Source organism: Sciurus vulgaris, assembly GCF_902686455.1.
Source record: "Sciurus vulgaris genome assembly, chromosome: 17".
NCBI lineage: Eukaryota > Metazoa > Chordata > Mammalia > Rodentia > Sciuridae > Sciurus > Sciurus vulgaris.
This window is the reverse complement of record NC_136478.1, coordinates 56,089,420-56,105,256: the sequence shown is the minus strand read 5'-3', so window position 1 is coordinate 56,105,256 and position 15,837 is coordinate 56,089,420. Positions and strand designations below refer to the sequence as shown.

The 15,837-nt window shown below is 39.6% G+C and overlaps 1 protein-coding gene across 4 annotated transcripts in view; it reads right to left on the bottom strand.

Annotated features, from left to right (window-relative positions):
- LOC306647871 (insulin growth factor-like family member 3) overlaps positions 1-15,837 on the bottom strand; it is a 465,794-nt gene that overhangs the window by 229,935 nt on the left and 220,022 nt on the right. The gene's annotated exons all lie outside the window — the stretch shown is intronic.

Here is a 15,837-nt window from a genome sequence, read left to right as displayed (position 1 = left end):
TCAAATAGGAAATCCACAGACACCAGTGCACTGCCCAGGAGAGCAGCCATGTGGGCTTCAACAGCAACCCAGGGGTGGCAGGGCTCCCAAGGCCCTTGGACACTGCAGTCTGCACTGGGTGCCAGTCGGGGTGCTTGAGGCTTAGAGTCTGCCCTGTGGATATTTGGTCTTGCTGGGCCTATAACCCCTTTCACTCGTTCATGTCCAGGAGTATTTTGCCCTGTGCCTGTCCTGTCCTTGTATCCTGGAAGCATGGAGCCTTTTGTTTTTCCTTTTGGGAATTTAACCCAGTGCCTTGTGTGTGCTGGGCCAGCTCTCTTGTGCCCAGTCTCATAACTTATTTTATTTTGTTTTGTTTTTTATTGTACAGGGTATCAAGTTTGGGAAGAGCTTGCCTTGAGCCCTTAATGATGCTGGAATGAGTTAAAATTTGGGGACTTTTAAAAATTATTGCATTATAGTTAGACATAATAATGGGGTTCATTTAGATATGATTATACAAGCAAGGACTATAATTGGCTTCATTTCAACACCCAGTACCTCTCCTTTGATTTCCTCTTCCCTCTCTATGTTCCCCTTCCTCCACTCCTATTTATTTATAGTTTTTAAAAATAGGTGCTTCATAGACATACATGACGTTGAAGTTCCATGTGCTGTATCCATACATGCACATAGCATAGCTTGGTCAATTGCATTCCACTGCTCCTCCCTCTCCTCTCTTGTCCCTCCACCTCAATCATCTTTTTCTACTCCACTGATCTCTCTTCTATTTCCATGGGAATTGTCACTGCCTCCTTTCCCCCTCCCCCTAATTTTGATCTAGAGGCATCAAATTAAAAAGCTCTGCACGGCAAAAGAAAGCAACTGAGTGTGAAGAGAGAACCTACTGAATGGGAGAAGATCTTTGCCACCTCTTCCTCAGAGAGGAGTTTAATATCTAGAAAACCAAGAACTCAAAACACTTCATACAACACACAGACACAAAAAATAGTTAATGAGACTATAATTGGAGAGAGGATGCATTACACATGGTGAGGCAGACATAGACCTTGGGAGCCTGGGAAGGGATGCTTTCATTTAGATAGGGCTTGATTGTGTCCCCCAAAGATTTATGTACTGGAATATTAGTCCTCAATGTGGCAATGTTAAGAGGTGGTGGAAACTTCAAGAGCTGGGGCCTTGTATTAGATGATCAAGTCATCAGGACACAGCTTGGAGGGATTAGTGCTTGTCTCATGGGGTGAATTCCCATGAGAGGGGTTTTTTTATAAAATAGTAAGCCTGACCCCATGGATGTCTCTGTCTTCCTGTCTCATGATCACTCTTGCATACACTCCCACATGTGGCCATCTCCCTTGACACCCTCATCAGAGCTGGCCAGATGATACCAACATGCCCTTAGAACTCCAGAACTGTAAGCTAAATGAGCCTCTTTTCATTAGGCATCATCCAGCCTCAGGTATCTTCTTATAGAAGTAGAAAAGGGATTAATTTCCCATTAATATCCCATTTGAGGCCTCCAAAATTGCTTGAGGCAATTTCTGTACTTTCACCCAGCCCTGCTTCTTGCATGCCTTTTAATGAGCAGTTGTCTGAAGGAGATAACTGGAGGGTGGCAGAACTCGTTCTGTGCTTGGCCCCCTTTGCTGACCTGAAATGCTTCTCCAGGTATGTTGGCTGCACCCCAAGCACCTTGGTCCCTGCAGAATTATCCTTCCTTTTCCGCAAAAGCTAGAGTATTCCTGACCTTTTTTTGGAGGCTTCTTCCTGCCTACAGAATTTGAAGCTCTAAAGGCATTTTCATATTTCATTCTTCTCCATCATTTTTCACCCAAGTCAACAGTGTTTTGTTTGTGCAATCATCTTTAACCTGCTAGGCTTTCTGTAAGTTTACTGAGGGGAGTCATCCCACTAGACAGAAACCACACTACACATCTTTTTGATACAAGACCTTCTGTCTATCTTCAGGCCCCTGTGAGGGAAAATGACCTTAAGATTTTTGGGAGATTCCAGGTTGGTCATGCACTCTTGTGCTGAGAGGGTTAGGCAGCCCAAATCCACAGGGACAGGAGACCCTGAACTTCAGACCCTTCTAATCCTCGCCTTCTGTACAGCTTCAAATGACTGTCACTATTTGTCCTTTTAATATCCTTTGTAAACATAACCTGAAGAGAATAGATTCTTAGCACCCTAGAGTTTGGCAGGGAAGGTCTGGGAGATATGCCCTTGAGACACTCAGAGGGCATCCTGCCTTGCTGAAAGGCCCCGTGGGGCGTCCCCTTGGGCATTTCTGAGGTGAGATGGTCTGGGTGTGGTTTGAGAGTGTCCCCCAAGAGCTCACATGCTGGAAACCTGGTCCCACTATGGTGGTGTTGAGGTGGTGGAACCTTTAAGAGGGGGCCTAGTGGCAGGTAGGGTCACTCAGGGTGCTGCCCTTGAAAGGGGCTTAATGTAGTTCTTTGCCCACTCTGGTGACTTCCTGAGGAAGAGGGTTGTTATTATTGTGAAAAGTAAACGGGGCCCCTCTCTCCTGCTTCCTGTCTCACATGTCATCGCTCCCCCTCACAAGAGCCCCCACCCTGAAGCCCTCCACCATGCTGTGTCAGAGGCAGGAAGCCTCATCAGAGCAGGAGACATGGGGCCACCCAGCTGGGAGGGTCAGGCTCCAAAACTCTGAGCTCTAAAATGGCTCCTTTTATTATAAATCACCCAGCTTCAAATGTTTTGTTGTCTCTGAAAATCAAACAGCCTCACCTTGATTTTATGGTTACCAAGACATTTTCTGAAAATTTGGGAAACTTGCCATTAGGGGAGACAGGAGTTTTGAAACTTATTTTTGAAACCAGCAAGTTCTGGCACTTGTATGTATATGCTCTAAAATTGGCCTGGAAACTTAACAGTTTACTTTTATTCCATCTTATATCTCTTTTATTCCTAAATGGGAGTAAAATAAGTTGTTGGACTATTTGGCCTAGAAATATTTTCAACTAACTTCATAAGTTCATTAAGTGTGCTTATCGTTTTCAATATTATGACAAGTGTCATTGTTACTACACTTTACACCAGAATGTAGAGTTTCTTTCTTCTCAGAAAGAAACTTTTTTCTTCTGTTACATTTTCCTCTCTACTCCCAGCTTTCAGCAAGGCAGACCAAGGCCCACCAGCCTTCATGAACATTTCCTTGATAATCTTCTTGTGTCTATGCAGACCTAAGCCAAAACTGTGCTGCAGGTCTCCACACAGGACAGCCCTTCACTGTCTTGTGTCACCTTCTGGCCTGGGAAATGCTGCTTCACTAGTAGCCACCAGAATGTAGTGCCATAAAAGAACACTTTTACTATTTCCATAGGATCTGCAGGTCAGGAGCAATGTGTCTCTGCTCCATGATTTCTGGGGCTTCAGCAGGAAAGACGTGAAGGCTGGGATGACTAAATACCTGGAAGCTGGATGTATCTGGAGGCTCCACAGCACATGTCTGGTCCCTGGGACAGGGAAATGCAACACTCAACACAGCTGGGACTTGATCAAAGCACTCAGATATAGCCTCTCCATGTATTTGGGGCTGCTGCAAGGTTGGGTTCAGAGTGGGAGCCTTGGATGATTCAGCCTGTCCTGGGTTCAAACAGAGAAAGATGAAGTTGCAAGGTTACTCTGTAGAAGGGAATGTGGTATACTAAATATTGTTGAGGTTATCTTTATAAATACACTCCCACATGCTGAGATGGCAGTTCACTTCCCCTGGCCTTACCTCCAAGTCCTTCCTTGTTCTCTCTGCTGCCTTCAACCTTCTTTTACATTTGCCTGTGTGTCTCACAGAGTTCATTGTTCCATTGTTTGACCCTTGAGTCATGTAGACAAAGATGGCCCTGAAACTACAAGTACTATTCCTGTAATGGAAAGAGAGAACCAGCTCTGCTGTGCATTTATCAAATCACCATCAAATCTCTGGGTACTGTTCTATCAGTTTCTGAGAATGGGGAGTGCCTCTGCGACCAGAAAGCAGAGGAGATGCAAAGTTTTGGCAAGTAGACTGGCCTTAGGTGGCATAGATGACTGCATAATCATAAGGGTAATCAGCTTAGATACATCATTTTGATCTACAAAATCACAAGGCAGTTTTCCTGATTATTCTTTCCAAAGATTCATCACTTATGTATAAAAATGCATTGGATTTATGAGCATTGATCTTGTAACCTAGGACTTTACTGAATTCACTTATGAGTTCTAAAAGTTTTCTGGTGGAATTTCCTGGTTCCTCTAAATATATAATCATGTCATCAGCGAACAGGGATAGTTTGAGTTCTTCTTTTCCAATTCGTATCCCTTTAATTTCTTTGGTTTGCCTAATTGCTCTGGCCAAAGTCTCAAGAACGATGTTGAATAAAAGTGGTGAAAGAGGGCATCCCTGCCTTGTTCCAGTTTTTAGGGGGAATGCTTTCAGTTTTTCACCATTTAGAATGATATTAGTCATGGGCTTAGCGTAGATGGCCTTTACAATGTTAAGGAATGTTCCCACAATCCCTATTTTTTCTAGTGTTTTGAGCATGAAGGGGTGCTGTATTTTATCAAATGCTTTTTCTGCATCTATTGAAATAATCATGTGATTCTTGACTTTAAGTCTATTGATATGGTGAATTACATTTATTGATTTCCTGATGTTGAACCAACCTTGCATCCCTGGGATGAAACCCACTTGATCATGGTGCACCATCTTTTTAATATGTTTTTGTATGAGATTTGCTAAAATTTTGTTGAGAATTTTTGCTTCGATGTTCATTGAGGATATTGGTCTGAAATTTTCTTTCCTCGATGTGTCTCTGTCTGGTTTAGGTACCAGTGTGATATTGGCTTCATAGAATGAGTTTGGGAGAGTTCCCTCCTCTTCTATTTTATGGAATACTTTGAGAAGTATTGGAATGAGCTCTTCTTTAAAGGTTTTGTAGAACTCGGCTGAGAACCCATCTGGTCCCAGACTTTTCTTTGTTGGTAGGCTTTTGATGACCTCTTCTATTTCACCGCTTGAATTTGGTCTATTTAAATTGTGTATGTCCTCCTCGTTCAGTTTAGGCAATTCATATGTCTCTAGAAACCTGTTGATGTCTTCAAAATTTCCTATTTTGTTGCAGTATAGATTTTCCAAAGAAATTAAAGGGATACGAATAGGAAAAGAAGAACTCAAACTATCCCTATTTGCTGATGATATAATTATATACTTAGAGGAACCAGGAAATTCCACCAGAAAACTTTTAGAACTCATAAGTGAATTCAGTAAAGTAGCGGGATATAAGATCAATGCACATAAATCTAATGCATTTTTATACATAAGTGATGAATCTTTGGAAAGAATAATTAGGAAAACTACCCCATTCACAATAGCCTTAAAAAAATAAAATACTTGGGAATCAATCTCACAAAAGAGGTGAAAGACCTCTACACTGAGAACTACAGTACACTAAAGAAAGAAATTAAAGAAAACCTTAGAAGATGGAAAGATCTCCCATGTTCTTGGATAGGAAGAATTAATATTGCCAAAATGGTCATACTAACAAAAGTGCTATACAGATTCAATGCAATTCCAATTAAAATCCCAATGACATACCTTACAGAAATAGAGCAAGCAATTATGAAATTCATCTGGAAGAATAAGAAACCCAGAATAGCTAAAGCAATCCTTAGCAGGAAGAGTGAAACAGGGGGTATTGCAATACCAGATCTTCAACTCTACTACAAAGCAATAGTAACAAAAACGGCATGGTATTGGTACCAAAATAGAAAGGTAGATCAATGGTACAGAATAGAGGACACGGACACAAACCCAAATAAATACAATTTTCTCATACTAGACAAAGGTGCCAAAAATATGCAATGGAGAAAAGATAGCCTCTTCAACAAATGGTGCTGGGAGAAGTGGAAATCCATATGCAACAGAATGAAACTAAACCCATATCTCTCACCATGCACGAAACTAAACTCAAAATGGATTAAGGACCTCGGAATCAGACCAGAGACCCTGCAAATTATAGAAGAAAAAGTAGGTCCAGAGCTTCAACATGTTGGCTTAGGACCAGACTTCCTCAATAGGACTCCCATAGCACAAGAAATAAAAGCAAGAATCAATAACTGGGATAGATTCAAACTAAAAAGCTTTCTGTCAGCAAAGGAGACGATCAGCAATGCAAAGAAAGAGCCTACAGAGTCGGAGAAAATCTTTGCCAATCATACTTCAGATAGAGCACTAATCTCCAGAATCTATAAAGAACTCAAAAAACTCTACACCAAGAAGGCAAATAATCCAGTGGACAAATGGGCTAAGGAAATGAATAGACACTTCACAGAAGAAGATCTACAAGAAATCAACAATCATATGGAAAAATGTTCAACATGTCTAGTAATAAGAGAAATGAAATCAAAACCACCCTAAGATTCCATCTCACCTCAATTAGAATGGCGAATATCAAGAATACAAGCAACAACAGGTGTTGGCGAGGATGTGGGGAGAAAGGTACACTCGTACATTGCTGGTGGGGCTGCAAATTAGTGCAGCCACTCTGGAAATCAATGTGGAGATTCCTTAGAAAACTTGGAATGGAACCACCATTTGACCCAGCTATCCCACTCCTTGGCCTATACCCAAAGGACTTAAAATCAGCACACTACAGAGATACAGCCACATCAATGTTCATAGCTGCTCAATTCACAATAGCCAGATTGCGGAACCTACTTAGATGCCCTTCAATTGATGAAAGGATAAAGAAACTGTGGTATATATATACAATGGAATATTACTCAGCCATAAAGAATGATAAAATTATGGCATTTGCAGCAAATGGATGAAATTGGAGAATATCATGCTAAGTGAGATAAGCCAATCTCAAAAAACCAAAGGTCAAATGATATTGCTAATAAGTGGATGAGGACACATAATGGGGGGAGGGAGGGGTTAGTGTTAGGGTTAGAGTTAGGGTTAGGGAGGGGGGAAAGAATGGAGGAAGAAAGGACTGTACAGAGGGAAAAGAGGGGTGGGAGGGGTGGGGGAAGGGAAAAAATAACAGAATGAATCAAACAACATTATGTAAATTTATGATTATGCAAATGGTATGCCTTTATGCCATGTACAAACAGAGAAAGAACGTGTATCCCATTTGTTTACAATAAAACAAACAAAAAAACAAACAAACAAACAAACAAACAAAAGGGCTGGGGATGTAGCTCAATGTTAGAAAACCCCTAGGTTCCATTCCCAGTACTGGGGGATGGGGGAACTGACAAACCTCTAACAAGACTGATAACATAAGGAAGAGAGAGAGCAAATATTGTTATCATCAAAATCATACAGTAAATATCTGTACAGACCCTGCAGACATCAAAAAGATAAGAAGATATCACCACCCACACAATAACACACAAACCTAACAATATAGATGAAATGGAGAAATTCTTTGAAAAACATAAATTGCCATAACTCATTCAACATGAGGTAGATGCTTTGAATATCTCTATAACTATTAAGGAAATCAAATTTGTAATCAAAAGACCTTCAAAAAAGAAATCTCCTAATCCAGATGGTTTTACTGGAGAATTCTACCAAACATTTGAGGAAGAATTAGTAAGAATTCTATACAATCTGTTGCAAAAAATAGAAGAGGAAACACTTCCCAATTCATTTTATGAAACTAGTATTAATTTTATTCACAAACCAAATGGATATTCTGTTATTAACTGAAACCTATATAAATGAAGAGAAGTACCATGTTTATTGACAGGAAGAAATTATTGCAAAGATGGCAATTCTCCATACTGATGTGTTTATTCAGTGCAATTCTAATAAAATCCTAAGACTGCTGTTCATGAAAGGCAATAAAATTGTTCCAGAATAAAAAGCTAAAAATAACTACAGCGGAGCGAATGTACCCTCCCAGACATGAAGATTTACTATGAAGCCATATCAATTAAGATGGAAGGTTTCAGCAATGGTGTACCAAGTTAGCAAATGGAAGGTGCCCAGAACTTAACAATAGGTGGATTGTGGTGTAGATGTGAGGTGTGCCCTGAAAGCTCCTGTGCCAATGCAGTGAAGTGTGTAATTAATTATGAAAGCCATCACCTAATCAGTCCATTCTAATTTGAACAGATGAATTGGGTGGCACCTGAAGGCAGTTGGGGTGTAGCTGTGTGGAATGGGTCACTGGGGGTGTGTCCTAAAAGGGTGCATCTTCCCTGCTGCCCCTTCACCTCTCTGCTTCCCCAGTGTCATGTCCAGACAGCTTCCCTCCACCACATCCTTCTGCCGTGATGTTCTGCCTCACTTTGGACCAACAGCAATGGAGTCTGATGACCATGGCATAAATCTGAAACCGTGAACCAAAACAAATTTTCCCCCCTTAAGTTGTTCTTGTCAGGGGTTTTAGTAACAGGGATGCACTAACACAAGAGAAGTGGCACATGAGAAAAATGAAGGAAGGCAGGATGTCTCTTAAGTGGATTTGGGAAAATAGTCATTCATTTGCAAAAAGGTACTTATACAAAAATGGCCTCAAACAAATGAAGAACTTAAATTTGACATTTTAAAATTGGAAAGCTTAAGATGAAATATTTCTTCAACAATAAAGAAAACACTGATTTTAAAAGAAAAGGTACATAACTTTGCATGAATTTAAGAAACTTTGTTCATTAAAAACCTTAGACAAAACACATAGGAAAGTTTAGAGTGGGTAAATATACTTGAGATCCATACAACAAATGAGGACTTAGTAAAAGAATATCTAAATCCTACAAACCAATAGTGAATTTCAAAGAATTGATAATAAAAATGGGTAAAAGATATGAAAGGGGATTTTACAGATGAGAGAACATATATGTTCATTAGATATATGAAAAAAATTTCAGCATCAGTGTGATAAGGGAAATGCAAATGTCACCTTAATTATACAATTATTTTTATAACTTTTATGATAGAGTACTAAAGTCTGACATTAACCAAATATTAGAGACTATGTAGATCACAGGGTCTCTTATTTACCCTTGATGAGTGAATTATTATTTCAATAACTTTAGAGAACTGTTTGGTATTATTTCAATTTCAACATTCATCTTTAGGATTCAACCTTTCTCTCTTCAGATATTTATCCCAGAAAAAACATCTGCAAATGTAAAAAGACACATAGTTTGCATTCTTCAAACAACAAAAATCTGAAAACATCCAAACTGTCCATTAAGAGGAAAATGGATCAATATACTTTGCATATGTTTAGAGTGTAACATTATAATTTAGTTGATATAAAAGGACTAGTTACATGCAGCAATGAGTGTTAGCAAGAAAGTAAATTAAAAAGGTCAGCCCCCAAATGTTTTCAAAGGATTTAAAACAATTTAAAATGAAAAATAAGCTCCTAAGGATTGCATATTGTCTTGCATTTTGTATTGTGTGTAGGCATTGTCTATTCAAAAAAGAGAGTGAGAGTGGATAGACGTTGGTGCATCTGATAGAGCAGTGTAGCATTACTGTAAAACACTTTGTAAGAGCAGAATTTCCTCCCTTGAATCTTGGACATTGATAGAGTAGAGCATGCTTGCAGATAAAGGTAAAGGAACTTCAAGGAAGAGAGAACTGAATATATACGTGGCAACAATAATTGATGATGGGCAAGTTGAGAATGTGAAAGGAATAGACAGTCAAGACCAAAACGTAGAATTGGCTGGAAGTAGGAACACAACAGTGTATAGGCAACATCTCTGGGAAATTTGTAAGCTGAAGTGAAAGATGTTTTGGTTCTTTGCTTTATTTAAAAAAATAATAATCTATTGGTCTTTTGAGTAATTATTAGAATGATTATTTTACTGTAATACTTTGAAACACTTATTAATTTGTTGTGTTGGAATTATGGGTGCATGCTTTGAAATAATGCAGAAATAAAGTGAAATAATTTTAATATTAAAATTAAAAAAAAATCACAAGGCACAGCTGATTTTGAGGAGACACACTCATCCCTGCCACTAGACCACACATCTTGCTTCAGTTTGACCAAGTCTCAGCCCATTAATCATCACAAAAATGGCACAAAAAAGAGGAAACTTTCAACTTCAGAAGGACATTCAATGTGCACATTCTGCAGGAAAAATTGAGGCTGGAATATGCAGTGCGACTCCACACAGAAAGGAGCTGGAGACCCATGCCTGCTTTCTTTTTTCTTTTTTTTTTTTATTGTAAACAAATGGGATACATGTTGTTTCTCTGTTTGTACATGGCGTAAAGGCATACCATTTGTGTAATCATAAATTTACATAGAGTAATGTTGTTTGATTCATTCTGTTATTTTTTCCCATGCCTGCTTTCTGTCTGCAAGAGGCAGACCTTTTCTGAGTTGCAGTATATTAAAAAATAAAGGCAAAGTGGGGGTACAAAAATGTAGTGTACTTTGAATACCACCCTTTTTTGTACTGGGGATTGAACCCAGGGTCTCTTTACCACTGAACTTAATCCTGAGACCTTTTCATTTTTATTGTGAAGCAGGGTGCTGCTGAATTGCCCAGTCTGGTCTTTATCTTGTGATTCACCTGCCTTGGTCTCTTGGTCACTGGGATTACAGGCATGGATCACAGCACCCAGCTAAGTAGTGCCTTTTGAAAGTGGGCAGTAAGTCTGCTGCCTGGCCTTCATCCTGAACCAAGATGGCAGAGCTCATCATAGTTATGCAGGATGATGATGAGTGATCTGCTTTGCCTGGAGAGAGACACCACTCTGTCTTCCACTGCTCACTGTGTGATTGTAAGGCCCCCAAAAAGGAAACCCCAACTCTGTCCCATGGATGGACGGCAACCCCAATCAACCGCAGGAGGCGTCACTTGATGCAAACCGCAAGAGGTGTTTATTCCAGCGCGCTGGGACCCAACTCGAGGAGTCGAGTCCCTAGCAGAAAATCTTGTAGGTTTATAAAGGCAGAAGCCACACATCGGGAGGGGTCGCACATGAAAGGGAAAAGGGGGACAAAGCTGCCAGGAAATTTCAAAGGGGGTCTGGGTTTGCTGATAACATACAACATGTTTCACAATGTTTTACAACAGGGCGTAGATTCTGGTCAATAGTTTTTGGTAATCCTACTGTTTGAGCACTATCTGGCTATCTGGCTTAATTTACCCTTTTACTCCCTGTTTGGGGCTGATTCCTGAAACAGCTTTAAGGGCTTTGTTCCCGTCACTGGTAGGGAGACCTTAGGGAGTTGAGATAAAACAGACAGCTTAAAAAAAATGTCTATTCTTTCATTTCCCCATTTTCTTTTCTGGCAAGTTCTAATCATGGAACTTCTGTCTCTATATACTCTTCTCCAAAGCTATTTCCTTGGCGGAGGGACTGGTATTGTTGCCTGAGCATTAGTACCTATACAGCACTTACTCTTTCCCTGATGAAGGTGACTAGGCGATTTCAGGCAGGCAAGAGCCCAGGGGGTACCAATTAGCAGCCCCTTGTTTACAGTCCTTGATAAAGAAAAATGTAGACTCTGTAACATAGTACAATACTCTATAACAGTTGTTTAACCATAATTGTATACACCCCAATTTTTAAGACTAATTGTTAGGAAAAAACTTAAATATTTTTAGCTGTCTCACATACATATAACCAACTTAGTTACACACAAACTTGTTGAAACTTGCCCTTTACTTACACAGACTTTCCTAGCACTTACTTAGACCCTCATGTATTTCATCACATAAGCACTTTCTTACCCAGAAACATTTCCTTTTTCCTTTTAGTAAATATATTTCCATACCCAGAATCTTTTATTTTCTCTTTCCTATTTGTTGATCCCTTTTTGTTCACATTCTGAAACAACTCTTATGAAATTTCTGAATTTAGATAAATTACTCTATTTTAATAAGATTAAATATTTTGTTGTTTATAGTATTCTAATTGAAACACAGTTGAAACTTTTGGGACCCTTTGTATATAGAATTGCGCTTGTTAGGACATAACTCTTAGTAACCTTGTTTTTAGTTTAGTGATGACACAAAGCAAGTTTAAACCCTTTTATTTCCCAACCTATGAAAACACCAATAATGTTTAAGTATGATACCCCATGGAATTTAAGGAGTTAAAAGTACTCGATGTTATTTAACAATTAGCATTTTAACTTTGTAAATTAATCAGATGTCTCTACAAACACATTAGAGTAATCCCATAAATGTTAACTCTAATTCACTTATTCAGTAAAAACCAAGATATCAGACAAGTGTCCTGTACAGTATTTGCTGTTTCTTTACTGTTGAAGATAAGTCCTAGAAACAATTGATATTAGACACTTTATTAACATCAGTATTTTATTAGCTTGACCACCTAGAGACGAGTTATTTTCAAAGACATTTTACTTTTATTAGTTTACCCAATTTGAACCTTTTTAAATCACGTGAATTAAAAGTATCTGGATTCATTTTTAAATTTTAATTTTAGGAGCGCTCAGTTTTGATACAGAAAAACATGACATTAGACAGCACAACATACAAATAACACAAAATCAAGGCCTTGTAACTTTATAGGTGAATCTCCATTGCAATGTAACAGATGTTCAAAAACTCTAGTTGAATAAAAATAGAACTGATCAAAAAATCATGAGCTCAAAAAACATATAATTAAAAAAAACAAGAGTCCTGGAAAAATGATACGGCCATTAATTACTTTAGTAAAGTACCATAAAATTTACTTTGCTGGAGTTTTAAAGACTCTTTTTACCTTTTCTTCCCCTGGATTTGAGACCAGTCTCCTACTGAGCCTTTAGGCTTCTTTTATTTATATTTCAATGTAAGCCTTGACTGAGATCTGGAAGGATCTAACAGGTTTTAACAGAAACTTTGTGTCTAAGGCATTTTAGCCATCTCATCAGGACAGGTGGGATGTTAAAGAAAATTATGAGACCTTATTTCCCATTACTTTTGAGACTGAAGCTACTTTGCTAAGTTACCCTTCAGGGCTGCCGGGAGGGGGAGTCCAGAGAAGGAACCTTTGGGGTCCACCCAAGAGTAGCCCGGGCTGAGAACCCTGCAGTTGTTCCAACCCTTCCTCCACCTCCACCACAAACACACAACAGAACCAGATACAGATGGGCGCCAATCTCTGACCACCAATTGAACCCCATCAGCGCCCTTACTGACGGAGACTACCAGGCGTCCCTGGCTCTCCTCCACCCTTAGGGCGTCCCCCAGGGCTGCAACCTGTGGCCCCCCAGGCACGTCTACCGGCCACTGTTCGGCCACTCTCACGAGTCACCCAACGGTTGCCACCGAAACCAAAAGCGCGCTCACAGAACCAGACCAACTAACAAAACACAAGACAAAGACAGACAACTTCGGGGTACCCCTTCTTACCTCCAAGGTCGACTCTGCGGATGAGGGGGGGCCATCTTATCCCGGGCGAGCCCCCAAATGTAAGGCCCCCCAAAAAGGAAACCCCAAACTGTCCCATGGATCAACAGCAACCCCAATCAACCGCAGGAGGCGTCACTTGATGCAAACCGCAAGAGGTGTTTATTCCAGCGCGCTGGGACCCGACTCGAGGAGTCGAGTCCCTAGCAGAAAATCTTGTAGGTTTATAAAGGCAGAGACCACACATCAGGAGGGGTCACACATGAAAGGGAAAAGGGGAACAAAGCTGCCAGGAAATTTCAAAGGGGGTCTGGGTTTGCTGATAACATACAACATGTTTCACAATGTTTTACAACAGGGCATAGATTCTGGTCAATAGTTTCTGGCAATCCTACTGTTTGAGCACTATCTGGCTTTCTGGCTCAATTTACCCTTTTCCTCCCTGTTTGGGGCTGATTCCTGGAACAGCTTTAAGGGCTTTGTTCCCGTCACTGGGAGGGAGACCTTAGGGAGTTGAGATAAAACAGACAGCTTAAAAAATATCCATTCTTTCATGATGTCTTTGAAAAGATTGTGAAACAGGACAGTTGCTGCCTCACTAAAATACCTAACCCTAACTCTAACACTAACACTAACCCTTCCCTCCCCCCCATTATGTGTCATCCTCCACTTATTAGCGATATCATTCGTCCTTTGGCTTTTTGAGATTGGCTTATCTCACTTAGCATGATATTCTCCAATTTCATCCATTTGCCTGCAAATGCCATAATTTTATCATTCTTTATGGCTGAGTAATATTCCATTGTGTATATATATCACAGTTTCTTTATCCACTCATCAATTGAAGGGCATCTAGGTTGGTTCCACAGTCTGGCTATTGTGAATTGAGCAGCTATGAACATCGATGTGGCTGTATCTCTGTAGTATGCTGGTTTTAAGTCCTTTGGGTATAGGCCAAGGAGTGGGATAGCTGGGTCAAATGGAGGGTCCATTCCGAGTTTTCTAAGGAATCTCCACATTGATTTCCAGAGTGGCTGCACTAATTTGCAGTCCCACCAGCAATGTATGAGTGTACCTTTCTCCCCACATCCTCGCCAACACCTGTTGTTGCTTGTATTCTTGATAATTGCCATTCTAATTGGGGTGAGATGAAATCTTAGGGTGGTTTTGATTTGCATTTCTCTTATTACTAGAGATGTTGAACATTTTTCCATATGTTTGTTGATTGCTTGTAGATCTTCTTCTGTGAAGTGTCTATTCATTTCCTTAGCCCATTTGTCGACTGGATTATTTGAATTCTTGGTGTAGAGTTTTTTGAGTTCTTTATAGATTCTGGAGATTAGCGCTCTATCTGAAGTATGATTGGCAAAGATATTCTCCGACTCTGTAGACTCTTTCTTCGCATTGCTGATAGTTTCCTTTGCTGAGAGAAAGCTTTTTAGTTTGAATCTATCCCAGTGGTTGATTCTAGCTTTTATTTCTTGTGCTATGGGAGTCCTGTTAAGGAAGTCTGATCCTAGACCAACAAGGTGAAGATTTGGACCTACTTTTTCTTCTATAAGATGTAGGGTCTCTGGTCTGTTTCCGAGGTCCTTAATCCATTTTGAGTTTAGTTTCATGCATGGTGAGAGATATGGGTTTAGTTTCATTCTGTTGCAGATGGATTTCCAATTCTCCCAGCACCATTTGTTGAAGAGGCTATCTTTTCTCCATTGCATATTTTTGGCACCTTTGTCTACTATGAGAAAATTGTATTTATTTGGGTTTGTGTCTGTGTCCTCTATTCTATACCATTGATCTACCTTTCTATTTTGGTACCAATACCATGCCGTTTTTGTTACTATTGCTTTGTAGTAGAGTTGAAGATCTGGTATTGCAATACCCCCTGTTTCACTCTTCCTGCTAAGGATTGCTTTAGCTATTCTGGGTTTCTTATTCTTCCAGATGAATTTCATAATTGCTTGCTCTATTTCTGTAAGGTACGTCATTGGGATTTTAATTGGAATTGCATTGAATTTGTATAGCACTTTAGGTAGTATGGCCATTTTGACAATGTTAATTCTGCCTATCCAAGAACATGGAAGATCTTTCCATCTTCTAAGGAGTTCTTTAATTTCTTTCTTTAGTGTTCTGTAGTTCTCATTGTAGAGGTCTTTCACCTCTTTTGTGAGATTGATTCCCAAGTATTTTATTTTTTTCGAGGCTATTGTGAATGGGGTAGTTTTCCTAATTTCTCTTTCTGAAGATTCATCACTTATGTATAAAAATGCGTTGGATTTATGAGCATTGATCTTGTAACCTGCTACTTTACTGAATTCACTTATGAGTTCTAAGAGTTTTCTGGTGGAATTTCCAGGTTCCTCTAAATATATAATCATGTCATCAGCGAACAGGGATAGTTTGAGTTCTTCTTTTCCAATTCGTATCCCTTTAATTTCTTTGGTTTGTCTAATTGCTCTGGCCAGAGTCTCAAGAACGATGTTGAAT